The following is a 26040-nucleotide window of genomic DNA, read 5'->3' as shown; positions in this document are numbered from 1 at the left end:
ATTCATGAAATGCTTCTTCCTTCTTTTGTCCCCTCAGTGCAGGGCTGGCCATGGCTCTCCAGCATTGTAATCCCTTGTTTGTTCTCACCCTGCACACACTTCTGTGGGCAGCCTTTCACTGAATTCTCTTCATTTGAACTAATGAGGTGAATTCTGTGTTCTGCTAGGACCATTTACTGATACAATCTTCAAATCTGATCAGGCATATCAGTGCTATAAGAACTCCTAGGTGCAGATCACACTCTCAAAAAGTAATACAAAACAGAAGAAAAATCACTCACCATCTATCAGGAAGATAATCACATAAACCATAAAAGTGACCTTGACCCTCTAAGTCTACTCATGAAAAATTTAGCTTAAGAAAATCAAGTTAGGGAAAAAATATATATATATATTCATGAAGAAGTTTATTACATTGTCATCAACAGCAGGGGAAATTCTGAAAACAATCTAGATGTCCAACAGTAAGGGAATAATTAAATTATGACATATAAACTTGATGGGCTATGATGCCAACATGAAATATTATTATTAAGACTTCATAGCAGCAAAAAAATTGTTTATAATAATAATGGTAAGTAGAATGGATATTTGAACAGATATTTTGAACATACATTCAAATTTTAATTAAGTAAAAATAAATATGCATGCACCTAAATGTTAGGTAAAATTTCACAAAAGTAAATCCAATGTTAGAGGACTCAGATTTTAAGTACTATCTATTTCTTTTCTAAAATATCCTTTAAAATAAAACAATGAGTATAATATCCAGAGACCTCATGGTTACCGCTAGTGATAGGAGTGGTGTATTCTTGGAGATGAAGGCTCCTCAAAGTATATCTTACCCTCCAATCGATAAGCAGCCTTAAGTAGGACATTTAACGGCAGTCTTCATTTCTCTCCTCTGCAGTAGGATGACTACTGACTCACTCACAAGAATGTAAAGTTAATGAAACCTAATCGGACTGAAAAATATTTTTTTGCTTTCATATGCCTGCCTCCCTGTATATACTGACTGTACACGCTGACTCTAGCTGGGACGCTTTAAAACGAAAGGATTTTCTGAGACAAATTTTGTGCTGCTGTGCTTGTGAGTTCTGTTTCAGAGACTGAGCACTTTCATTAGAAAGTGGTAAGATGAACATCGTCATTTGGGAGCCTTCATTGGAAGTTTTAAAATATGTTTCTTGCTCCTCCTTAAAGAGATCCTATCTAACAGAGTGATAACAGATTGATGGTCATGACCTTCTTCACATTCTTCTAACTCCTTTTAAAATGAAATCACTGCTCTTGCTGCTGGTGTCTGTGGGCTGGGTGCCAAGGTGCAGTAATGAGGGCTACATACCATCCCCCACCCCAAGACCACCATCTCAGTTCATCGCTAATGTGTTAATACCACCAACAAACATGTTGAAAAAGAGGAAATTCAAGAGAAACATGCTTTCCCCATTCCCAAGTCCTATTTTCTTTAAACAGCGCTTGTCAGAAAGACAATGTCTTTGTCCTGAAGACAAATATGACACCATATCGACATTACAACAAAATGCTTTTATGGACATAAAGCACTTTATGCTTTAATTTTAAACTGATGATTTGATATCTTCCTAAATTATACATTTTAGCAGAGTTTCCTAATCTAAAACATTTATCGGTCTAGAATATATATATTAACTTGAAATATTGCCATTCCTATTTCATAGCCGAGTGGATGATAATTTTCTTTAATTACACATTAACTCCAATGTATTACCTGGATAGGCAGTTATTGTTTTAACAGGATAAGGATTAATGGGCAGGTGTTCTGTGATAGTCTGACTGAAGAAGAAATAGAGGAATTATACATGATTCATTTTCTTATTTCTCTGAGCTGAATAATATTAATAACACTGCCACCTTACATTTATAAAGCACTTTTCATTTTAAGAGTGCTTTTGTATCTGGGATTACATTTTTCTGGATCTTTTACCTTTGACAGATCTTTCCAAATAACACACTCTGCAGTTTTTTTGATGCCCAAACACTTCATGTGTGTATGTGTTTAAATCGATGGGATACAGTGAGAGGCAGTGGGACAACCATGGCCTTTGAAGATAGACAGACCTGGGTTCAAGTCTCAGCTCAACCACTTGCTGCATGACCTTGGACGAATTACTACGAGCATCAGTTTTGTCATATTTAAAAAGAGGATAACACCACCTTCCATCAATGGCTATTGGATGGACTAAATAGGATACAACTTATGAAAAGAGTCTGTTACATATCTGGCACATAGCATGCACTCAATAATAAAAGTTATTGCTATTATTTAACAGCGATTTTACTCTGTCTTAAACATTTTCTTGCCCCTGTCTGATTTATTTTCTTCAAAATATTTAGATTCAGACGAGCATGGAGGAAGTATAAAATCAAGAATAACAATGTTAGTCCCCGAAAGTGTACCAGAGGTACGACATAAGTGCGATCTCAGACACCTTCTGCCTGGAGGGCCTATTCGAGCAAATAGTCTGCAAAAGCTGATCCATCTCTGTTCTACTTGAGTAGAGTGTAAGGTTAACAGTGCTTTGGATAAACCCCAGTACTAATCAGTTGCATTCCTGACTATGGTCGCCAGCCTCCATAGTGGCCCCTGACCATCTCACCTCCCGGTTGTCACACTTTCAGTAGAGCTGTCTCCAAAGCCCAACACACACACTGAAGGAGGGCTGGTCTATTATGCAACCAACGGAATTAGGTGGAAATGATGATGTGTGATTTCTGAGGCTAAGTCATAAAAGACATTGGAGTTTCTGCCTTGGTCTCTTGGATCACTTGCTCTGGGGAAAGCCAAGCATCACATCATTCAAGCAGTGACATGGGACACTCAAGCAGTCCCATGAAGAGGCCCACATGAAAAGGGATCGACTTACCAGCATCAACTGCAAGCCATGTGAGTCACCTTAGATGTCAATCCTCCAGCCCCAGTCAAGCCTTCAGATGATGGCAGCCCTGGTCAACACCTGACTACAACCTCATGAGAAACCCTGATGCAGTATCGCCCAGCCAAGCCACTTCTGAGTTACTGAACCACTGAAACCAAGAGAGACAATAAAGGATTATTGGTGTTTTAAGCAACTACGTTTTGGAGTGCTTTGTTACACAGTAATAGATTATTATTATAGTAACAGGGTAATTTGGCAAGAATACGGATTAAAACATGATCCTTTGCCATATAGCTAATAACCCAAAAAACATGCCCAAACAATTACAGATGAACAACATGGCCCTGCTGTGCAGAGGAAAGTGGCTTTAATGTAGAGACTGCTTTCATATTTTAGGCATCATCACATCTCATGTTAACTAATCCCCCAAATCCCACACTAACTCCAAAAGCCTTTAAAAAAAAGACATATTTGATTATGTAAAAATGTAAAATACCTATATGTAAAAACTATAAAGTAAAAATCTAATGACAAATGAGGAAAATTATCAGCAATGTAGGATAGTCAGAGAGTTAATATTCTCTCTATAAAAGAGAATGTAAAAATCAATAAAAAGAAATCATTCAATAGTAGAACAGAGAGCAGATACGACTGAGAGACTCAAATAAAAGGGAAGAAGTGCAAAGACTGAGCTCTAGGCACTCCAGTATTTAGAGGTCAGGAAGAAGAGGATTCAGCAAAGGAGACCAAGGAGTGACCACTGGGACAGGAGGAGAACTAGAAGATTCTGGTGTCCAGGAAGCCAAGCATCAAAAAGAGTTTCAAGAAAGAGGGAGTGATAAAATGTGCCAAACCCTGCTTGTGAGGTCACATAAGATGAGAATTGAAGGTTGACTACTAGAGTTTGCCACATGAAATCACTGGTAACAGTCACATCATCCAATTTCTCTTCCTATGGTCAATAGATGTTTGTTGAGTACCTATTATATGCTGGATACAGTACTTAGCTCCTTTGATATTGTTACTGGCAGTATGCTATGACTGCTAATACAGTTTGTTCTTTCAGGTTGCACCCAAAAGGACATTAGAGATTCTTGGGGGTGGAGGGAAGGAAAGAGAGTCAAAATAATCAGATGCAAATCCATTAGGTCAGAAAATGGCATACTGGCAAATTAGTGGTAAATACTAGGACGGATCTGGGAGACTCCTGAGTAATAATCGCAGTTTTGTTTTTGTTTTTGTTTTTGGTGAGGAAGAGTGGCTCTGAGCTAACATCTGTTGCCAATCTTCCTCTTTTTGCTTGAGGAAGATTGTCACTGAGCTAAGATCCATGCCAATCTTCCTCTATTTTGTATGTGGCACGGTGCCACAGCATAACTTAATGAGTGGTATGTAGGTGTGTGCCCAGGATCCAAACCCACAAACCCCGGGCCACCAAAGCAGAGCACACAAACTTAACCGCTACGCCACCGGGCTGGCCCACGAATACTTTTGTGACTTCTTTACATCTCAAGCAGCTTGGATAGGCTACATTATGCTGTCATAAGAAACAGCTCTTCAAGCTCAGTGATCTGACACAGTATAAGTCTATTTCTTGGTGACTCAAAGCCCATGGTGGGTCCAGGCACCTCTTCCAGATAACCATCTTCCATATGTCATCTTAGAATTTGAGACAGCTCTAAATGAGGAAACACATTTCCACAATCACCACAGCAGAGGAAAAGAGCCCTAAAGAGTCTCATGCCAGCAATCAAATAGTCTGGCCCAGAAGCGACTCATATTTAATCACAACCCATTGCGCAGAAAGAGTCACATGACCTGCCCAATTGCAAAGGGAGCCAGAGACAAGAATTTTTCCATGAAGATTAACTAGCCATAGGTCAGCACTGTAAGTCTCTACCATAATCAGAGTTCTAGTTTTTCAAAGGATCTGACATCTAATCATCCATCTGACCTTGGAAATATCCCAGTAACATAGAAAAGTTATTAGAATCTCCATTTACAAGTGTGAAAATTGAGGCAACAAAAGTTTAAACAACTTCTCTAATTAAATCTAATCTAAATTAAATCACTGTAGTAAGGACTGCCTCCCAACTCTATGAGCTTTCTGTCCACAAGTCCATGCTGCCATTGGAAAAAAATCATTAGGATCACTGATATTTGTGGTCATTATGATATATATAAAATATACCACAGAATAGAATACTGCATGATTCTCTAAGTACTTTATACAAAACGAGGCCCTTTGAAATAGCTGGAATCAGTCCCTTCAGACATATTCTTGGCAATGGCTTGCTGGCTGATGCCTAAAATAAAGCCAAAAGGGCTTAGGATGGAAGGCTTGGGTTTTCCTAATAACACTTGAGGCTCCTTTCTCTACATCTGTCACTAAAGATTAGCCCTCAGAACAGTATTGTGCGAAGCCCCTTCATGTTAAAGATGAACTTTAAGTTTCAACATCCCCCACGTTCTACTTTGCAGGCTGCTGACAGCCCAGCTTTAATGGGGACCAGCCTTGATGGCTTCTGTGTTCAGGCTTACGGCACAATTTCCTTCTCTCAGATATGTGGGGGTCTTGATGTGGTTTTAGGACAGCAGGGAAGAGCTGTATTGGTTTTTTTTTTTTTTTTATCAGTAGTTACTTAATTGAGCAGCATAAACTGATAATATTTTTCAAAAAGAAATATATATCCAAACCTCGGATTCCTAGATCAAAATGAAATATCACTTGGCATTGAGATAAAAGCATTACTTACAATGATAAGACTTTTCTCTAAAGATTATGTATTCAGAAAAAGAGTTGAAAGCAATTAGCTATAAGCTCTTATTTTTCCTTTCAATCCTTGAATTCCATACTGTAAGCCTTAATTTACAAGTTGGTATGTGAGTAAGGTACTAAGCAAGAGCCTCAAATGGTATCAGGTCAACCCCTTGAAGTTCTTTGACCTGTTCTCTCCACAGCTCTCCTTCTCTTTGCTTTATTAGGCTTTCAGAGGGAAAGAGAAAGGAATGGAATTTCCAGTGTTGAGATAAATGGCACATACTCAAATCTGACAGTAGTCAAGCCACTACTATTCCATTTTGGAAATGGGCAAGGATTTTTCAGTCTACAATTCTTCATCTTCTCAATATCTTATGTAGCAAAGACATCTTATACAGTGAAGATAACTTGGACTCCTGAAAAAGCAACCATGCAGTTCACTCCAGAAAGCCACCTAAACTCACTTTTTGCCCTGGTCAGAAAAAGCCCTACCCTCCCTGGAGAGTGTAAAAAAGGCTCCCAGATATGTGCTATAATGGAAAGAACATCAGGAAATATGGGTTTTACTCGCAGATCAATCAATTACTAGCTATTCCTATATCTACTTTTTAAAAAAACACTAGAGAAAATAATGAGACTCAAATGGAATAATACACACGAAAGTACTTTACATTTGAATAGAACCATACAGTCTGCAACATAGTTTACTTAATATTGCTCCCCCTGGCCTATACGGAGAACCCATACTTACACTGCCCACCCAGCTAGGACAGAAAACTTCACTATGGGGCCTGTCTCCCCAGCCCAAATGTTAATTATCTTTCTCAACTTCATCACAGAATTTAAATCTGGAAGTTGACCTTGATATCCTTTTAATCTCATTGGCCTATCGTTCTGCTCCCCACCCTAACATAAAATCTTTGAGCAAAACCATCCAAGAGCATTACTGAGTCCTGTGAAACTTTTAAGAGCTCCACATCCCTATTTAGGCGGAATCATATAACTTATCATCCACATTAGGACACTTCTGAAAGTGAAAGAGGGCGCCATGAATAATGAAACCAGGACAGGAGCTCAACTGGAAGTGTCCTTACAAGCCGCCCTCCTTACACGCCTCCCAGGCAGAGCTCAACCTAGGCAGCAGACGCAAGCCTTCAAGGCTGTCTATAAATGAAATCACATTTTCATTAACCTACTTTCCGGATGCATTAGATTTTCTCCAGCTGAATTTCCAGATGGTAGTTAGCATCTGAGCTTTCAGTTCCCCTCCGACCACCCCTTTCTATACACCTTCTTCTCTCCTTCAACAAGCCAGTCAGTGCCCCGTGCAGAAAACACAGACCACCTTCTCCTTCTGTGCAAAGGAACTCTTTATTTGTTAGCTTCTTGGTATTAAAAACACAAAGCCTATACTGAATGGAAAATGATCCAGAACCAAACACTGCTAACATTTCAGCAACTGTTGTTCCAGTCCGTTTTCAAGGTTTCTAATTTTCAATTACACTAGTAATATCTGAATATTTTGTCCCTTTTTAAAACATTGGAAAATATGGAAAATTAGAAGGAATAATAATAATGGCCCAAGAACTTACTAATTTCTAAGCACTTAACATATATTATTCCATTTAAGTTTCACACTAACCCTTGATGACGGTAGCATTTTTCTATCCATATTACAAATAAGGAAACCAAGGCTAACAGATTTTAAGTGATTTGTATGGGAGCCAGATTTTAGCCCCAAGTACTCCCAGATTCCAAAGTTCATTCCATTTATACTATATAGTATTATTTTTATACTTTATGCATTTTCTTCTTGTCTTTTCTCTGCATAGCTTTTTGTTTAACCTAATCATACTATGTATACCATATTCCATCTTTAGATGTATTTTTACCTATTAATATAAACTTGTGAGGTTGCTTCTCAATAAGAGCAATGCAGGCTTGGTGGGGAAAACAATCAAACAGTACACAAACTTATAAAGGGGAAAGTAAAATTTTCCTCCACCTCCTCTCTACCAGGTCCACTCAATCTCTCTTTCACAGTAACCAAAGGGAACACTTTCCTGTGTCTCCTTTAAGACATCTAAGCTGGTCAGGCATATGCATCTGCTCACACTCCATCCCTATGTTCCCCTTTGCAACACAACTCCAAAGACCATGCATGCCCACTGTTGCCCCTCTCTCTTCTCCATTCTCTCTTGAACTCACTCCAGTCAGACTTTCATTCCCACTGCTTCAACAAGACTGCACTTGGCAAGGCCACCAATGTCCTCCACATTGCCAAATCCCAAAGTCAATTCTGAGACTTCATTGTTATTAACTTTGAATAGCAATGGACATAGTATATTGCATCCTCTTTCTTGAAACACTTTCTTCTCTTGGCTCCTAGGATGTCACTCTCAAAGATATCATCCTGCCTCTTTGATTGTTCCTTCTTGGTCTCCCTTGATGGCTCTTCCTCATCTTCTTGACCTCTAAATGTTGGATAATCCCAATCCTCAGCCTTCTTTCATTCTCCATCTATACTTATTCCCTAGGTGATCTCATCCAGGCCTATGCTTTAAATGTCTTCTATGTATTGATGCCTCTTAACCCAGGCTTCTCACTTGAACTCTACACTTCTATGTCCAACTGCCTGCTTGACATCTCATAGGGAATCTCAAACTTAACATGTCAAAATTGAACTCCTTTTTTTTTTTTTTTTTTTTGGTGAGGAAGATTGTCCCTGAGCTAACATCTGTTGCCAATTTTCCTCTTTTTGCTTGAGAAAGATTGTCCCTGAGCTAACATCTGTGCCAAGCTTCCTCTATTTTGTATGTGCGATGCTGCCACAGTGTGGCTTGATGAGCAGTGTGTAGGTCCGCATCCAGGATCTGAACCTGCGAACCCCGGGCCGCTGAAGCAGGGCGTGCAAACCTAACCACTACAGCACTGGGCTGGCTCCCAAAACTGAACTCTTGATTCTCCTCCTGCAGTCTTCTCTATCCCAGGAAATGGCAACTTTATTTTTCTTGTTGCTTCAGGGGAAGATGGGACAAAACCCAACCAAAAAAAACACCTTGAAGTCATTCTTAATTTCTCTCTTTTTCACCCTACATCTAACCCATCAGCAAATCCTGCCGGCTCTAATTTCTAAATATATCCTGAATCTGATGATTCTTATCACCTTCACCACTACCTACTCCTTTGGCCCAGATGATTATGACAGTTTTTAATCTGGTCTCCTTGCTGCCACCCTTTACCTACAGTCAATTCTCCACATAGCAACAAGAATAACCCTTTAAAAAGGTAAGTTGAGTCATGCCATTATTACCTTTTTCAAAACCCCTAAATTGTTTCTATCATCTTTAAAATAAAAACCAAACTTCTTACCACACGCAGCCAAGCCTTATAGGATTACCCATCCTCCTAGTGCGCTCTCTCTCTGCCATCACCTCTCTCTTCCTTTCCTCACTTTCTCACGACACTCCAGCCACACTAGCCTCCTTGCTCTTCCTCAAACACACCAAGCCCACTCCTTCTACCTATTATTCCATCTCAGCACTTATTAGTATAAACGTCTGGAACGTCCTTCCCCCAGACAGTCACCTGGCATGCTGCTTCACTTCCTTCTAGTCTCCGCTCAAATGTTACCTTTTCAAAGAGTTATTCCCAGACACCCATATACCACTGCACCCTATCCCACTTTCCACCTCTCTCTCTCTTTACTCTTATTATTCTTCTCCAAGCACATATGACTACCTTACATATTATATAACTACTAGTTTATTATCTCTCTCCAGCCACACAATGAAGACTCCTTGAGAGCAAGGATTTGATTTGCTATTCTACACCTGATATCTACTACATTGTGCGCATTCAAAAAACAATCATTGAATGAATGAGGGAAACATATCTACAATACATGTATATTTTACATTAAAGTTGAATAATATAATACATTATGATCTACAAATTGCCATTTCCGCTAGTTTGATTAAAAAAACCTCATAATTCATGGGGCATAGAGAATAATACTCAGGAGGGTCTTCACTCAATAGCAGAGAATACTTGCTCTAGACTAAATGTTGCCTAGCAAATATTAAAAGAACACCAAAAATGATAAAACTGTTTCCAAGAAGTTTAACTGTATCTTAGAACAAAGTTCAAGAATACTTACAGGAATGCAAAAATATTCAGCACCTAACAAGGTAAAATTCACAATATCTAGCACCCAAAGATTACTCAGCATGATAAGAAACAGGAAAACACAATATCAGTCAAAACCATCCAAAACAGACAAAGATGTTAGAATTAGCAGACAAGGACATTAAAACTACTATTTCTGCATTGTATGTGTTCAAAAAGTGAAATAAAGATATAGAAAAAATTTTAAAGCCCCAAACCAAATTCCTACAAAAGGAAACTACAATGTCTAAGATGAAAAATACACTGGATGGGATTAATGGCTAACTAAACATTGCAGAACAAAAGATTAGGAAACTTCACAACAGTAACAAAATTTATCCAAAATGAAACAAAGGGAGAAAAAATAATTTTAAAAAATGGAAAGAGCATCAGTGAACCGCAAAACAACTTTGTTGCCTAAGATACACGTAATTGGAGTTCCCTTAAGAGAAAAGGGTAGGAGGGGCCATCCCGGTGGCACAGCGGTTGCTTGCACATTCTGCTTCTCGGTGGCCCAGGGTTCGCCAGTTCAGATCTCAGGTGCAGACATGGCACCGCTTGGCATGCCATGCTGTGGTGGGCGTCCCATGTATAAAGTAGAGGAAGATGGGCACGGATGTTAGCTCAGGGCCAGGCTTCCTCAGCAAAAATAGAAGGACTGGCAGTAGTTAGCTCAGGGCTAATCTTCCTCAAAAAAAAAAAAAGAGAAGAGGGTAGGAGACAGAAAAAAAATTTGAAGAAATATAGGCTAAGATTTCTCCAAATCTGACGAAAACTATAAACTTACAGATCTAAGACACTCAATGAACCCCCAAGCACAAAAATTATGAATAAAATTACAGCAAGGCACATAAATGATCAAACTCCACAAATGATTTAAAAAAATCTTAAAAGTAGCCAGAGGAAAAAAAGGCACATTTCTGTACAGAGGAACAAAGATCAGGGGGACAGCAGATTTCTGATCAGGAACAATGCAAGTGAGAAGATGGTTGAACATCTTTAAAGTTCTGAAAGGAAAAAACTGCCAACCTACAATTTTTTACACATAATAAAAATATATTTCAAAACAAAGGTGAAATACACGCTTTTTCATACATACAAAAGCTTTAAAACAGGCACTATAAGAACTATCAAAGGAAGTCTTTCAAACAGAAGGAAAATGATACTAGGTAGAAACATGGATCTACACAAAGGAATGAAAGACACCAGAAATAATAAGCACATGGATAAATACATAAGATTTTTTCTTATTATTTATTTTTTAATTGAAATATGTTTAACATATAGTATTATGTAAATTTAAAGTGTACTACATGTTAAGTTGATACTTTATATAGTGTAACATGATTGCCATTGTGGCGATAATTAGTACCTCTATCAGATATATGTTACATAATTATCATTTCTTTTTAGTGGTAGGAATAATTAAGTTCTAGTCTCTTAGCAAGTTTCATGACTATAACACGATATTGTTGTCTATATTCTTATTATTTAAATCTCTTTAATAAATATTAATATTAACTATTTCATTTAAACAAAAATAATAATGTATTGTGGGGTACATATGTGGGATACATACATCTTACATATGTATGAAAAATTAGCAAAAAGGCTGAGGAGGGAGTAGGAATGAAAGCAGACTACTGTAAAGTGAGTGAAGTAGAATAATATCACTTTAAGGTAGACTATGATACTTTAAAGATGTATACTATAAACTCTAAAGCAACTATTAAAATAAAGCAAACAGATATAGCTATTACATCAACAAAGTAGCTAAAATGGAATCATTAAAAAAACTCAATCCAAAAGAAGCCAGAAAAATAAGGACAGGGGAACAAAGAACAAAAGGAACAGTTAGAAAACAAACAGCAAGATGAAAGGTTTAAATTTAACCATATCAACAATCACATTCAACATAAGTGGTCTAACACCCTGACTGATAGTCAAAGGCTGTCAGTTGGATAAAGAGACAGACCCAACCATATGCTGGTTATAAGAAACATACTTTAGATATAAAGACATAAATAGATTAAAAACAAAATGATGCTGGCACTAGTCAAAAAAAAAAAAACTGGAGTGACAATATTAATATCAGATAGTATGTATTTCAGAGCAAAAAGGTATTTCCAGGAATAAAAGTCATTTCCTCAAGATAAAGTAGTCACTAATCAAGAAGATATGGCAATCCTAAATGTTTATAAACCTATTAACAGAGCTTCAGAATACATAAAATAAAAACTCATTGGGGGCCGGCCCCGTGGCCAAGTGGTTAAGTCTGCGCACTCCGCTTCGGCAGCCCAGGGTTTTGCTGGTTCAAATCCTGGGCTCAAACATGGCACTGCTCATCAGGCCATGCTGAGGCGGCGTCCCACATGCCACAACTAGAAGGACCCACAACTAAAAATACACAACTATGTACCAGGGGGCTTTGGGAGAAAAAGGAAAAATAAAATCTTTAAAAAAAAAAAAAAAACATCGAACTGCAAGGAGAAATAGACAAATCCATAATTATAAGTGGCAATTTCAATACTCGTGTCTCAACAATTGAGAGAATAAGCAGACAGAAAATCAGTAAGGACATATTATCAACTAACGTGACCTAACTGGCAGTTGTAGAACACTCCACCCATTAAAAGTAGAACATAAATTCTTTTTCACATGCACGTGGAACATTTACCAAGATAGAACATATTCTGAGCCATAAAACAAGTCTAAATAGATTAAAAATATTTCAAGATATAGTTCTCTCACTACAATGGATTAAATTAGAAATTAATAATGGAAAGACCTCTGGGAAATCCCCCACATATTTGAAAACTAAACAAATACTTGGAAACTACACAACACTTCTACATAAATCATAGGTCAAAGATGAAGTTAAAAATAAAATTAGAAAGTACTCTGAATTAAGTGGAAATGAAAACACAACATCAGTTTGTGGGATACTTATGAAAAAATTTACAGCACTAAACGCCTATATTAAAATAGAAGAACAACCTCAAATCAATAACCTCAGCTTCCACCTTAAGAAACTAGAAAAAGAGAGTAAATTAACACTCAAAATAAGCAGAAGTTAGGAAATAAAAAAGAAGAAAGCAGAAAAACAATAAAGAATATAAAACTAAAAGCTTGTTCTTTGAGAAGATCAATAATTTCATAACCCTATATATAGACTGATTAGGAAAATAAGAGAAAAAACACAATTATCAATATCAGAAAGGAAAGAGTTGACATCACAACATATTCTACAGATATTAAAATACAATAAGGGAACATTATGAACAACTTCATGGCAATAATTTCAAAAATTCAGATTAAATGGAAAAATCCTTGAAAGACACAAACTACAAAAGCTTACTCAAGAAAAAACGGATAACTTGAATAGCCCTGTATTTATTAAAGAACTTGAATTTGTAGTTAAACACATTCCCACAAACAAAACACAAGACCTAGATGGCATCACTGGTGAATTATACCAAAAATTAAGGCAGAAGTAACAGAAATTCTACACAAACTCTTCCAGAAAATTGAAAAGGAGACAATACTTCCCTACTCACTCCATAAAACCAGCATTACGCTGATACCAAAAGCAGAAAAAGACATTACAAGAAAAAAAAAAAAACCCTGCAAACCAATATCCCTCATGAACACAGATGGAAAAACTAGAAACAAAATTTTTGCAAACTGAATCTAACAATATATAAAATGCTAATACATCATGACCATGTAGGTTTTATTGCAGGAATTCAAAGTTAGTTTAAAATTCCCCCACCCCAAAAAATCAATGTAATTTAGTTTAACAAACTTAAAAAGAAAAACCATATCATCTCAAGAACACAGAAAAATCATTTAACAAACTCCAACATCTATTCCTGATAAAAATTCTCAGCAAACCAGGAATAGAAGGGAACTTCTTGAACCTGATAAAGAATATCTATGAAAAACCTAAAGTTAATATAATACTTAATAGTGAAAGACTGCTTTCCCCTATGAGCAAGAACAGGATGTCTGCTCTCATTCCTTCTGTTCAACATTGTACTAAAAGATCTAGCCAGCACAGTAAGTCAAGACAAAGAAATAAAAGGCATCAAAGTAAAACTATCTGTTTTGGAGGATGCCATGATCACCTACGTAGAAAACCCAATAGAATCCCTTAAAAAGCTACTTGTACTAAGTGACTTTAGTAAGGTTGCAAAATACAAGATCAATATACAAAAATCAATTATATTTCTATATACCAGCAATAAATAATCAAAAATTAAATTTTTTTTAAAAAAATCACTTACCATGCCATTAAAAGGAAACACTGAGGGGGGATGGGCCCATGGCCTAGTGGTTGAGCTCAGCACACTCTGCTTCAGTGGGCTGGGTTCAGTCCCCAGGCATAGACCTACACCACTTATTGGTGGCCATGCTGTGGCAATGACCCACATAAAAAATAGAGGAAGACTGGCACAGATGTTAGCTCAGAAAGAACCTTCCTCCAGCAAACAAAGAGGAGGATTGGCAACAGATGTTAGCTCAGAGCGAATCTTCCTCAGCAAGGAAAAAAAAAACCCAAGGGATAAATCTGACAAAAATGTGAAAGAAGTTTACTGAAAAATACAAAACATTGCTGAACAAAGTAAATAAAAACCTAAATAAATGGAGAGTTATAGCCTTGTTCACAGATTAGAAGACACATATTAAGATGGCAATTCTCCCCTAATCAATCTATAGATTCAACACCATCCAATCAAAATCCTAGCAGGCTTTTTGTAGAAAGTGACAGGCTGATTCTAAAATTGAGATGAAAATGCAAAGGATCCAGGGTAACCAAAACAACTACTTGATTTCAAACTTATTACCTAGTGACAGTAATCAAGACAGGATAGGCACATAGATCAATAAAACAGAATAGAGTTCAGAAACAGACATAAATTGACAAATATATGAACAACTGACTTTTGACAAATGTGCAATGGCAATTCAATGGAGATAAAGACAGACTTTTTTGCAAATGGTACTGAAACAATTAGATATACATGCAAAAAGTTGAACTTTGATCCAGATCCTGCACATACAAGAAAAATGAACTTAACATAGATCATAGACACAAATATAAAAGTTGAAATTACATATTTCTAGGAGAAAACATTTGTGACTTTGGATTTGGCAAAGATTTCTCAGATGTGACACCAAAAACAAAACAAAACAAAAACAAAAGAAAAAGTTAATCAATTCTATTTTATCAAAATTTAAAACTTTAGTTCTTTGAAAGACACTGTTAGAATAAAAAGATAAGACATAGACAAGAAGAAAAAATTTGCAAAGCATACAGCTGATAAAGAACTTGTATCTAGAATATATAAGAATGCTCAAAAATGAGTGAGAAAACAGTACAATTTTTTAAATGGGCAGACACCTCACCAAAGATATACAAATGGTAAACAGCACATACAGGATGCTCAACATCATTACTCAGTTAGGAAATGCTAAGTAAAACCACAATGAGAGAAAATGGCTTACAAACCCAGTGTGGGCAAGGAGGAGGAGGAGCTGAAACGCTCGTATTCTGCTAGTGGGGACATAAAATGGTATAACTTTTTGGAAAACTGTGTGATAGCTTATTAAATATACAACTACCATGTGATCCGGTCATTGCACTCCTATGCGTTTAACCAAGAGAAAGGAAAATACACATCCCTACGAAGACTTATACACAAATGTTCACAGTAGCTTTATTTGTAATAGCCAACAGCCAGAAACAAGCCAAATACAACCCAAATGTCCATGAGCAGGTGAATGGAGAAACAGATGGTGGCATAACCACACAGTGGAATGTTATTCAGCAGTAAAATGGAATGAACTAATGATACACACAATGTATATGATTCTCAAAATAATTATGCTGAGTGAAAAAGCCACACAAAAATGAGTATATAGTATGGCTCTTAACATAAAAATCTAGAAAATACAAATTAATCTATAGTGACAGAAGGCATTTCCCTGCCTGGGAAAGAGGGTGCACAGGGAGGGGTGGGAGATAGGGACTATCAAGGGCACAAGAAAACCTTTGGGGGTGATGAACGTGTTCATTATCTTGATTATGGTGATAGTTTCACAGATATATACATGCCAAAACTTAGCAAACTGTGCACTTTAACTATGTGCAGTTTATGGTTGTAAGTCAATTATATCTCTAAAAAGCAGTTAAAAAACAATAAGATGAGATTGCCTATTTGAGGTTTCTCTTTTGCCAACCTAAATTTTGGCCTCATTGTAAAAATTTTCTTGAAGAGCATTGAGGAACAGACTGACATTGTTAAGCTTAATGCTCTGTGAAATAGTCTAAACTAATTGTTTCAAAGGCCTGTGGCAGCAGTTTTCTGAGATTGTATCAGCCGACACTTTTTTCTTTATGTAAACATAAGCTAATGTTGTCACTGGATACCAAACAGTGCATTTACTGCAGCAATCTCGACCACGTTCATGCCAACAGCTGAATGTGTCATTTCACTAAAAAGGTCTGAGAACAATGCCCTTAGTTCCCTGTATCATATCTGTTACTTTACATGGTGGCTTCTGCAGGGAATTCTCCTACAAGAGAGATGGCAGATTTGAATTACTGGCGGACTGGAGTGTGTGAGTGTGTGTGAGTGTGTGTGTGAGTGTGTGTGTGTGTGTAGATGAAAGACTGAGAGATAGAGAATGAAGGAAAGAGACATGGAGGGACATATGAAGGAAGACTTTGAGTCAAGTATCAATTAACAGATGTGTTCTACTTTGGAACTTTCTGTCTTTAAACATTTCTTCCCTGCAGAAAAAAATGTGGGGTCATTTGCTTGACTTCTAAATAGCTCCAGTCTCTCCTACATCATCTAGTCCCACCCTCAGGAATTCACAGAGTCCACAATTTCTCAGCTTTTGTTTATGGAACAAGTATGCACAACACAGAAGCACACGTGCGCACCTGCACATTTGAACAGACATCCCTCCCACAGCAGTGTAGATGTTTCCTCTCATTCTCTTCTTAGCAGAAGTTATCAGAAACCTGTATTACTGTGAAAGCCTCTGTTCCTCACACTCAAATAATCCCCTTTCACATTTTGTCTCTTTACACTAAATTGGTGTTTCCTAAATTCAGTCCAAGCTAGTGACAACTTAGATTTGACTAAAACAACAAAGAAACCAATTCATTTCTTTTATATATTTATTATACTTTAAAGGTTACTTCAGCTCTTTAAGTAGAAAACCAGTATCTCTTGGCAAAGGTAGAAAATATTCTAAACATAAATACAGTGAATACCAAAGATGTTAGTAAATGCCTACAAGAATTTCCTGCAGAAGCCTCTGGGTCTAGATTCAGCTCTCTCTCTCCAGGGCTGGTGTGGCTAACTAAGGCATCTCATGAACTTGCTGCTAGCCTTTTTAACAAACTGATACCTTCTGCTGGACTAATGAGTAGGACTGCAAGAGAATTAAAAGGGAATAACTTCTTACAAGTGTTGTCATGTGCACCCTGAAATTATTTCATGCCAGGGGAGTTCCTGCCCTCTAGGATCTCTGAGAGCCCGTCTCCTGAGCTGTGAGGTCAAGATGGATTCAGAGTTCACACAGATGTCTGACCTACTGAGGACCTGGGAGAAGCATGAGGACCACCACTAGCCCATATGGAACCTTTATGCAAATTAGGAAAAGCCCACACTGGACAGATGAGCCCTGTGTGTGTGTACATAGCTCGGGGAGAGGACAGTGTCTGTGCATGCATTTGCAAAAGGCCTCCCTTTCTCCAGGCCAACATAGCCTCTGCCAGACAGAGCATGGGTTGGATTTTGGCCCCACTTAAGTCTTTGGCTCAGTGCCCTTGTGCAATGAACAATAGACACAACTATACTTGATGGTTTGCCAAGCATTACCTAAACCCCCCCATTTCCATAGTTACTACTAAATTCAAAATTCAGTGGCTAACTTTCTAGGACTATCTGTAGTAACCCCCTCCACCTCCACCCCATCCCAATTCCTTTTAATTTCCAGGCTTTGGGCTGTGCAGTGGCTCCAGAGTTCTTCCATGGGCATGCAGAAGAGGAATATATTGGAGAACAAGGAAGCACTAACAGTTCCCTTGAGAGTTCCACATTTCCTCTGGATTTGGCTCATCACTACTAGCCCTGTCCCTGTCACCTGCTACATTCGAGGGTGGCTCTGGCAGAGAAGCACCCTTTCACGGAGATGGCTAGGTGCCTTTAAGTCATGCTAATATTGAATAGCTGAGTAATTAGCCAACTTTGGAGGTATGCCTCCTTTGCCAAGGGCACACACTAATGAAGATCAAGTCAAGATAAATTATTGAAAGCAGCAGAACTGACAAGAAGAGGGTCTATTGTTTAAGTAAACGGGTTCTAACTGTCTGGAGACACAGCTCTGCCCTGCAAGATCAGAACACTGACAAGGGTTGGTTCAAGCAACAACAGTGTTGATTAAAAATACCACAAAGAGCTGGGCGGCAGGAGGGGCCTGGGTTAGTGTTAGCCACAGACAAGAAGCAAATTTTCAGTTGTTTTGCTTTTTACACTTCAAATTCTGGCTAACTCACAGCCCAGCCTGCGTGACAATTTTGAAAGGAGGATTCCAAAATGTTAGTAGGTTCAAAGAAGGATTCATTTAACCTTTTACAATAGCTTAAACAAAGCCACCATTTTAAAAGTCCATATAAATAAGACAGACTTGGTTCATAAAGCCCTGTGGGAGAGGGTAGCGAGGAAGAACTGAATTTGTCCAAAAAGAGGACATATTGGTCGTTTAGCTCTCTTTGAAGGTATGTCTCTAAAAAAGTCCGCTAGCCGGGTCCAAGGACCCAATGCCCATTGGTGACAGGGCAGGGGGTCTAAAGGAACAAAACACGTGTTCCTTAATGCCCAACTCCCATTGAGACAGACCAGCCCTCTGCCTGCAGCCTGGCCCTTTTTCTGCCAAGGCCAAAGGACTCCAACCTGAGATCTGCTTTTAAAAGACCCACAGAGCTGCTTTTGAATACAAATGCCTAGAGAAAGAAGTAGAGAAAATAATCCATCTAAACCACAAGTGGTACACGGGCATCAGCTCACGTATCAGTGCCAACTGATGAGCAGTGACTGCTTAGGAGACTGAGTTGAGAAATATTCTGGGGTCACACCCGAGTGCAAAGGAAAAGGGGCTATAACTTTATAATAACTTTAAAATACAGTATGATCCAGTTTAGACTATCACTTAGCCACCACACCCCCTTTCTCCCCAGCAGCCTCAGCAGACATCAATAATCAATCTTCTCCTAACAGGAAATAAGTTGGTATAAAAGGTTCTCTTTGGAAGAAAAATGTGAAATTTCTCATACTGAACATAATGAGGACAAACTGCTCCTTCAGAACAATAATGAAACAATGGAGGAACCGTTCTTCTGAGAACAGTTCTATGCGGCCTGCATGAATCTAGGTAATAACTTCTGACCAAAGCCCCTGGTCGCCTATTTACTAAATACCACGCTGCTGTCTCAATGAGTTTACAAGTGGTCTAACTGCAAGGCTGGGCAATCAGGCGGGGTCTCACCTTGAGCGCTAGTTCTCCTTTCAGTCTTTGGGAAAATAAAGTTTTAAAAGTCCCTGAGTTTAAGACTTGTCTTCCTCAAGACTGGCCACCGTAAAAGGAGGCATTCAATCCTAGACTAGGCATTGCCCCTGGTGCCACACACAGAGCTCTGGAGAACTCTGGAAGCCTGAGATGGGCCTAGCTACATCCTGGTTATCAGGACTCACGTCATTATCCAGAGACGTGCTATTCGAAAGTCTTTGAATTCTACTGGGTTCCAAATTTGAGGGGATCTTGCAACATGAATTGCCTCCTGCTGGCACTGGTGTGATTCTATCATAAGAGAGACATCAGGCAGTTCAGAGACCCACTCTGGTCTCTGAAGAAAGAGATGTTAAGAGAAGTGCTTCTGTCCCTTTGAAGGGCTGTACCTGCCCTTCCTAGTCCAATGGATCACAATAGCAAAGGTTTTTTATAGATTTCACCAAAGTATTGGTAGTGTGCAATGGCCCAGGTGGTCTAGTGGTTAAGATTCAGTGCTCTCATCGCTGCAGCCTGGGGTTCATTTCCCGGTCAGGGAACCGCACCACCCATCTGTAGGCTGTCATACTGTGGCAGTCACGTGTTGCTGTGATGCTGAAAGCTATGCCATTGGTATTGCAAATACTAGCATGGTCAACCACAGTGGACAGGTTTCAGCACATGAAAACCCTATGAATAGCAGCAGAGCATTGTCTGATATTGTGCCGGAAGGTGAGAGGATAGTGCAAAAAGACCGGGCAGTGTTCTGCTCTGCTGTCCACAGGGTCACTAGGAGTTGGAATTGACTCAACGGCACTAATAACAAATAGCCAGTACACCTTCAAAATCTCAGCTCATAACCAGTTGTATTTGGGAGACATTAATGGTCATTGGACATCGGGAAACATTTACTTAAGCAATTGTTTTTGGCAGCCAGTCAAGAACTCAGGAGGCATTCTGAGCCACTGATCATTGCTGTGACAGTTCAATATGTGGGAAAAGCATTTGGAAGCCTTGTAAAAGTGCAGGACGTGGCAGTGCATCAAAGTCCTGTCATCTCACATTCGTCTTAAACTTTCCTCAGTTAAAGCAGTATGATTTAAACAAAAGTCTATATATAATGTGTATCACTCTATATACAGTATGATAAAAAATTCTACACATGTAGATTGACATACATCTATATCTATATGTATCTCAAAGTTCCAGTGTACTCAGACAGTAGATAAGCTTAACTTTCAGAAGCAATGCAAGAAATCAAACCCAATTTTTTCAGTCTCCTTGGTCATGTCCCATACAACTCAAATAGGGAAAATAGATTTTGATAACATAGATCCAAATCAGTTTGAGATCGTAAAAGTTAGGGCAACCTCAGAATACTTAAGTCTCAGGAATTCACAATGAAACTGAGAATGTATAAATGTTGGTACCTACTCACAAAGGAAACAATTCAGGGAGAGCACTGGGGCTGAGTCTCTTAACTCCAGGATTTTCCACCACTCTATGCTAACTCCCTTAAATAGCAAATAAATGGCAAAGTTCTAACAAGTAAGCAATTATTCACAATTTTTATTTGTAGGATCTTGAAAGGAGACTGCCTCAAAGTAATAAAAAATGCAGTATTTGACAATGATTTTTAAAAATTATACTCCCTTCTATTTCCTCATTAAATAAATCTTGTGTCTGTGCATTAAAAATCATGTAGAGTACATGATGGGATGACCAAATAGCCCAAGAAGACTGCTGATGTTGAGATTCAAGCACACTTGTATTTCTCACTGATGGATCAACAGCCATTGACTTTTCCCAAAGTCAGTAAAGCAACCTAATTTATTTAAGAGGCTCGTTTTATTGCCTATTCTAACTTGTATAAATCTCTGATGATATCTGACCCAAAAACTCTGCCTTCTTCCTTTTTTTTTTTTAAGATTGCCACCTGAGCTAACAACTGTTGCCAATCTTTTTTTTTTTTTCTGCTTTATCTCCCCAAACCCTGCCCCCGTACATAGTTGTATATCTTAGTTGTCGCTCCTTCTAGTTGTGGCATGTGGGACACCGCCCCAATGTTACCTGATGAGCAGTGCCATGTCCACGCCCAGGATCCGAACCCTGGGCCACTGTAGCGGAATGCCCGAACTTAACCATTTGGCCACGGGGCCAGCCCCCTGCCTTCTTCCTTTTACAATTATTCCCAGTTACATCTATGCTACCTTCTGGAAGAACGTACAAGGTACCTACGGCAGAGAAACATATCACAGCCCTAGGAACGACAGGCTCAATTAGTGCCTAGCCGAGGTTGTTGGAGTCTAACACTTCCCCAGTGGAGGTGATGCAACCCAGGTTGTCAGTTTAGCAAATAAAAACACAGGATGCTTAGTTAAATTTGACTTTCAGATAAATAATGTTTTATTCATATTTACTTATGTTGTTTATCTGAAATTCAAGTGTAGCTAGATGTCCTGTATTTTATCTGGCAACCCTTCCTCCTACCACAGTGAGTTCCTGTGTACAGCGTACACAAGAGACTCCTTTCTAACATCCCACTGAGATGGCAACTTTCACAGATAGAAAGTTGAAGAATAGTGCCTACATCTACAACGCATCCTTGAAGGCTTCATACTCTAAGACTTTCTAAGTGGTTTTGCTCTGCTCTTCCAGGGAGAGAGGTCCTCGTTTGGGAGGAGGGGGTAGGGAAGCAGGAAGAGCATGGTGCATGGTGCCACCAGAGCCGCATGCCTAGGAGCCTTTCAGGCTCCACTTCTGTAGTAATGCACAGCTGCCATGGCACTTTATAGATGATAATAATAATAATTATGTGTTGCTATTTTTGAGCACCTGTTTACTAAGTGCCAGAAACTGAAATTGGCAAGCATGTTTGGTTGGCTCCCACTGAGAACGGAGATTTAGCTCCACATTTTGAGATCTGGCTCAAAAATACTCCTTTGAAAACAAGTGGAGTTTTAAAGGTTCTATTCAGACTTAAAAAAATAATTCTTTCCTTTGGGCCAGAAGAAAGCAGCTGATCTTTCTTCTTCTTTGTCTTCAGCTCTCAAACATTCTATTCATTCCCTTCTCTCTTGATGGAACCTTTACCTACCTCAACTAACGAATCCCACAGTCAGCAGCAACTCACTCTTTTCCCACCTGCAGAAAGTAAGTTTAGGAAAAAAACAATTAAGAAGAAAAAAATCAACCACCCAGGAATGGCTGAGAGGTTTAATTATTGCCTGGAAAGCAAGACCCTTTCACAGCATCTTTAAAACTAATTTTCATAATTACATACTGATTGAAACTGGGACTTGCAACAGGGTAAACTCATTTCCATATTAATATGAAGCAATGATTAACACAGTTCAGAACCCAAGTTCAGGATCTGAAAGCATGGACTAAGTGGAAATAAAGAAATTTAATCCTAGGGGTAAATTTGCTACTTGTCTCTCAAATGATTTTCCACTCATTAATGGGCATACAATAAACTTACATTTGCTCCACGATAACTCACCAAGAGGGAAGTCAGACAGTTACCAAGGGTCCTAACGGACACGAGACCTCCTCAGACTTGTTGACTCCCTACCTCCCATTTCTCTCTCTCTCCCGTCCCTCCTCTGCTTTTGCTTGTTTTTGCAATTCTCTCTCTATCTCTGTGCCTGTGCATCCATCCATCTGGCTGTCTCTCTGTCCTTCCAACACCCTCTACTGATCACTTCTCACCCTCTTGCTGTCACACTGGCCCCGTCTCCCTTTTATTTGCTTGACATCTCCTGCTCTGTCTTCTGTTCTTTTGTACGGCCCCATTCTTGTTTTTGGTCTCAGTCTCTCTCTCCCACCTCACCTCAGTCTCTCTCCCCGATGGCTTCAACATCAAACAGAGAGCAATAATGAACCAGATTAGCTAAGAGTAAATAATTTTTATTGTTCAACCCAAGTGCATACAAATCACTAAGCACTGCTGTGCTTAACCAAACTCCCATTTGGGGTGAAAAAAGCCCAGCTAGACACACACACTAATTTTCACTGTGAGAACGGAATGTCTTCAACAGTATTTATCTGGGAGCATGGTATCACATGGGACTGCATACCAACCTTTTAAAAAGAGAAATGTCCTTTCAACTTTTGTCTTTCTCTTAGTACACCAGCTATGGTGTCCATGTTATAATCTTCTAAAACAAAAGTTCTTAAACATTAAAAGTCATACAACAAGCCAAAATAATGACAAAATTTTTTTATTCTTTCAATAGCTATTTTTGGGGTTGCTACTTGATACATGTAAAGTCCTCCTTAAAAGTCCTTTGACAAGTGGCTAAGCAATGCCAAGCAAAGGAAGAAACAATATGGTGGTGGTTTGAAGCCCCCTTATTACAACTAAAAAGTTAGGTCTAACTATTGACAAGGATCAGGCATGACAATAGGGATGGCAAATGGTGCTTATGTTCTTATTGTCTGTAAATGTTTCATTTTAAATAATTTAAGTTTAAAGTAAAATCTAATTTTATTCATTCTTCTTTACAAAGAAGAATCCATTGGAGAGTTAATGAATGCTCTCAAGAATTCCAGTCTCACAGGAAATGCATAATTACTCCTACTTTAATAGGCACCATATCTAGAACTTAATCACCAAGTGGTTAACCGCAGGGTAGCAGTCTCCTAACTATTCATTTCCACCTGCCTGAGGTCCAGGAGTATTTTTCAGACAATCCTTTGGATATTTGGTTCAGCAAATCTAATTATGATCTTCACATGAAAAGTATGTCCCCAAGATTATATCACGTCCCTGGCATTCCAGAAGTGAAGTTACAAGGCTTTATTCCATTAATCCTTACGGGAGGCAGAGTCCAATCATTCCTATGTTAAAAGTTCATTCACATTTATTTAGTGAAATTGCATGCTGGTATTCAAATCCTTGCTTGAGCATTTAAAAGGGAAGAAAAAAAGAGTTTTTACTCTACGTACTGTTTATTATTGTCTACTCATTCACACACAGAGATGAAAAATAATTAAATCAGTCCAAAAAATTAAGTAGATAATTATTTTCTTATTTACTGGAGGAAATCTTCTCATTCATTATACATGTTTATTTTACCCATTTATTGTTATACCACTTTATATCAACTCTACAATACCAAAGTAATATTCTACTAGAATACATCAGGGACAAAAAAAAAAGTCAAGAAAACTCTTGTTCTGTTATAATCAGAAAGGCAAAGTTGATGTAAAGGAGTCACAAAGTGATTGATAAGAATCATGGATGAAGGGAAAAAGTCATCACCAAACAAGGGAGCTGGGAGTGTGAGAAAATAATTTAAAGTGACCATCATTAATTGGGAAAAATCAAATTATTTATTGACAAGAACTGAATAAGTAAAACAAAATGGAGATTCCTAACATATGCAAGAAATGTAAAAGAAAATTCTTGAGGAAAGAGAAAAATCACAAATTGTACGAGCCAGGGGTAACGAAAACACGCAAAGTTAAAACATACATGTGGGAAGAGAGAAAAAAGACACCCAGTTCCATCTAGATCATGAAAAGTGAACCATGTACAGCTCAAAATGTCAAATCCAAGGGAAAATACCTGAACTTGATCTTTAAAGAGATGGCCCATGAGCACTTAGAGAAAGAGTAGAGATCATCAGGACCCACCAGAGATTGTCCCAGAAAAACAGATAGTAGACTATCCTTACTTTCTCTGAATACTGTTTCCAGTTTTATTCATGGAAATGCTGATAGGGTATCTGGACCGTCTGTCGTGAGATACTGTTAGCCCAGGGTCTATTCCTGTCCCAGGCTTCAGCACCAACAGACCTTACTTCCAATTGCTATGCTTACCAGACCTCCTACCTATTTGGAGTTGGTTGCATCTGGACCAATCTAAGTTGCATCTGGACCAATACAGACTACATCAAACATTTGCTGGAATCTTTGAGGTCAGCTTCTACGACCATCCCTCACATCCTTGACTTCTTTGATCTCTGCCAAAATGTAAATTCCTACCTATGCATCCCCAAACTCTCTTCCCCATTCTTGCCCTTCTTAGCAGCCATCTCCCTCTGCTCCCTTCCTCTCAAAGCTTTCCACTGTACCTTCCGGCAACCTTGTTTCCAGGTAAAACAGCCCTTCAGCATCCATAAGGTCTTCAGAATACTGTTTCCACTTTCCGACTTAAACTGAAATCTGGCTCTCTCTTAGAGAAATTGCTTCTTCCCTTGTTGATGCCAACTACCCTCTCCTCCTAATCCTGAGCTATGCACAAGACTCATTTGGCTATGAGCAAGAGAACCCCAAGACCCCAAGACAGCAATGGCTTTAGGAGATCAGACATTATATTTCCCTTTCACATGAAAAATATGTAGAGGTGGGCTTCACAAAGTCAGGAGGAACCAAGGTTATTTCTTATCTTACTGCTCCACCACCTTCAGCAGTTTCTTCTGTCTCATAGATTTCATAAAAGAGCACAAACATACTGAAGTTAGCCAGAAGAAAGAAGGCTTCTTTTCTCTCTAAAGAAAGTTTGTGTCAGTTGTAAGCACCACTTCCACTTATATTCTATTGGTCAGAACTTAGTCACACAGCCATACCTAGCTGCAAGGTAGGCTGGGAAATGTAGTCTTACCCTGGACAGCCATGTGCTCA

At 38.6% G+C, this 26040-nt stretch overlaps 1 protein-coding gene across 37 annotated transcripts in view; it reads right to left on the bottom strand.

Annotated features, from left to right (window-relative positions):
- Positions 1-26040, bottom strand: part of LYPD6B (LY6/PLAUR domain containing 6B) — a 170962-nt gene that overhangs the window by 88113 nt on the left and 56809 nt on the right. For 26 of the 37 annotated variants that reach the window (XM_044768948.2, XM_070507684.1, XM_044768954.2 and 23 more), the window contains one exon: positions 2907-3066. The exons of 9 other annotated variants lie outside the window; for them this stretch is intronic. The gene's annotated coding sequence lies outside the window, so the exon portion shown is untranslated. Of the gene's footprint in view, positions 1-2906; positions 3067-22507; positions 22550-26040 lie in introns of those variants that run through there. 2 more of the 37 variants (XM_070507694.1, XM_070507685.1) reach the window with 1 other exon arrangement.

This window comes from Equus asinus, chromosome 4 (assembly GCF_041296235.1).
Source record: "Equus asinus isolate D_3611 breed Donkey chromosome 4, EquAss-T2T_v2, whole genome shotgun sequence".
Lineage (NCBI taxonomy): Eukaryota > Metazoa > Chordata > Mammalia > Perissodactyla > Equidae > Equus > Equus asinus.
The sequence above is the reverse complement of the archived record's forward strand: the minus strand, read 5'-3'. Positions and strand labels throughout refer to the sequence as shown.